We start from the raw sequence: 3192 nt of genomic DNA on the forward strand, positions 1-3192 counted from the left end.
ATGAAGGGTGTGCAAGTCTCTTGTGCCAAACTTCAGCGGGGATGTTTGTTGTGACAGAAGAGAGAGCCTTTTTATTTGATTGATGGATAAAATGCAGAGGATAGAGACAATTATGATGAGGGCCTTGTAAAAGTGTCTTCCCAGTTGATAAATCCTTCACAAAAAATCCAGAAGCATCAAATATTATTGAATAATTAATGTCTGAAGTAAATTTGTGAACTGAGAGTAAGTTCTGTGAAGCTTGAGGAACTAGAAGGACATTGTTTAGGTTGAAAGTATGGCTGGTATTAGAGCATTGCTCGGTCAAACTCGCAAGGACATTGTTCAGGTTGAAGGATTATCCCTTCGACGTATCATCAGTGCCTGAAGACTATGCTGAATAAAGAAGTCGTTCGTATTCCTGCATCGTTGTCTCCTTACACACCGATATGTGGAGTGGAATTGTTTGAACCAAGGGAAGCTCCGCGGGGAGAATCAGACAAAGTTCATTGCATCCCACTCCCCACGTGGTCGTAAATCCAGGAGGAGGACCGACTTGCATCATTGAGGGCTAAGCCCCACGATGCATCTTTGTTGACAAGGCGTTCTTCTTCATCTGGTGAAGCCGCGACCCACGTTCACAATAAGAAGGAGCGAACTTTTGTGGCAAGCTGTGACCAGAAAGGTAAAACCGTGTATCGACTCCGCTGTTATCAATTAGCAGGGGAGACTGTTACCCAGTCTCTCCGCCCGACGAAATGCTACAACAAAGAAGAGCCACAAGAAAAAGTACTAGATTCTCCATGACAGCTGCAAGATGGCACCAACTCCACAACTGATGAGCTCGAAATAGTTAACATCAGGAATGAGGAATCTCCTAGGCCTATCTCCACCAGCTCAACCTTGTGTACGGATGAACACATGAAGCTCGTGGAACTTCTCAAAGAGTACCAGGACATATTCGCTTGGACGTATGAAGAAATGCCCGGTTTAGATGAAAAATTGGTCACCCGTCATCTACACGTCGTACCTGTGTCCAAGCCGGCCAAACAATCTCCGAGGCAATTCAGGCACGAGGTGGAAGAGCAAATCAATACTGAGATTCATAAGTTTCTAGATGCTGGCTTCATCAAACCCCTTTATCATCCAACCTGGTTGGCCAATGTGGTTCCAGTAAAAAAAAATGGACTGATGCATGGATTTCAGAGACTTGAACAGATGCTGCCCCAAAGATGATTTTCCTCTACCTAACATTGACATGTTAGTAGATGCCACCAGCGGACACGGTATGATCTCCTTCATGGACGGATATAACGGGCACAATCAGATAAGGATGTACGAGCATGACGCAATTGAAGACTACGTGGATGATGTAGTAGTCAAATCGAAAGCTCGGTGGATCACACAGGAGTCCTATGGTAAGTGTTCGAAAGTTAACTGCTGAAGGTATCTAGATGGACCCATCCAAGACTCAAGTTATCCTCACGATGCCACCGCCGCGAACTGTGAAGGAGATCCAAAGCTTCATGGGAAAGTTGAACTACATTCGACGTTTTATACCTGGTTTAGCCCAGCTCGTTGCTTCATTCACCCCCTTGCTGAAGAAAGGAGCAAGTTTCGTCTGGACCGTACTACAACAGAAAGCGTTTCGGAAGACTCAACGAATATTGTCATCTCCAAATCATCATAAAGGGTTCGCCTGTCATGTCAGCCCGGACAAGAGCGATCCTGGGAAATCTTCAGATCTACTGGAGCCGACACCTCAAGGGAGCAGCCTCAAGAAGATACCGATGTATACATCATCATGTCGAGGAAGAATCCGCATCTTGGTAGAATCACTCTGTCATACTTAAGAGGAATGCTTCAACGAAACAACGAACATCCAAATGATTATGTCAAGAGGTCCCGAATTTAGGCACTGGAGGATCCCGATCCAAATGTGACTGAACAACAAGTGGTGCAATTGCGCATCAATAGCATGGTACCTGTCTATCGTGCTTTGCCGAAGAACCTGCGCTTTCAGACATCCTCTGAACTCCGTGAAGCTGCTAAACGCTTAGTTGCGACAGCACCTTCCCTGCTAGAAGAACAAGCCTGCCAGTAACGAAGAGCCTCATGATGTTCGCGGAAGCATACATCTCACCAACAGACAATACAACCTTCAGCCTTCTATAAGCAGTTCCGCTGAAGCAGCAAGATGAAAACCACCGAGATACAACATCCTGCGCGTCCAAGATCTCCAACTCCAACTCCAGTACCACATGCACGACTGCTACAATGATGAAACAACGTCCAAGATATTCCATGTATGGCTTGACGGAAGCAATATCAATAAGAGACTCTTTCAGAATTTCGTCTACCGTAGAAGAAGTAGTTACGTTACCAAAGGAGATTGCACCTGGGACTTAAGAGGTACATACATATTCTCCATGTCAAAAGCTTCATCATATTTGAAGAACCTATTAGTTAAGTCATTCGCATGAAAGAACTTCCCTACTCCTCAAAGACACGATCCAAAGATGATAATGGCAAAAGAGTATGACTAGGGACTGCTTAACACTGCGCATCTCAAAGATGGTGAATTTAGAGAGATGCAAGCACGCTATCATTCCAAGATGTCCAAAGACGAGGATATACTAAAGAGCAGACGTATTGTCAAAGGTCAGTGATATTCCTGGACGTCTATGAAACGCAACACAGACGTAAAGACGGCTTCATGAACCTAGCATGACAACATCTATAAATCGAAGGCTCAGTGGACACTCGTGGGTAGGGGACTGTGTCCCTCTTTTCCATTCCATGAGGCAGCATCGAGGAAGCTATCGGTTCCATCATTAGCTTCTCCCTCTAATGACGAGACAAGCTCTACCACTATAAGAAGACTGCCAATCCCGAGCTTCACCAAAAAGCATGTAATTCGCGAGGGAAGTTAAACTGAAGCAGAAGCCGCTTCAACGCTCTCTCCAGCAGAAGCTGCTTTAACGCTCCAGAAGAAGCCTCTTCAACACTCGCTCTAGGAAAATCCGCTTCAACGCTCTCTCTTGAAGAAGTAGTTTGCTTCAACGCTCTCTCCTGAAGAAGCTTGCTTCAACACTCTCTCCAGAAGCCGCCTCGATGTTCGCTTCATCAGCTGCTTCAAACGCTCTCTCCGAGTCGCCTCGATGTTCGCTTCAGAAGCTGCTTCAAACGCTCTCTCCAGGAGTCGCCTCGACG

This window comes from Papaver somniferum, chromosome 3, assembly GCF_003573695.1.
Source record: "Papaver somniferum cultivar HN1 chromosome 3, ASM357369v1, whole genome shotgun sequence".
Taxonomy (NCBI): domain Eukaryota; kingdom Viridiplantae; phylum Streptophyta; class Magnoliopsida; order Ranunculales; family Papaveraceae; genus Papaver; species Papaver somniferum.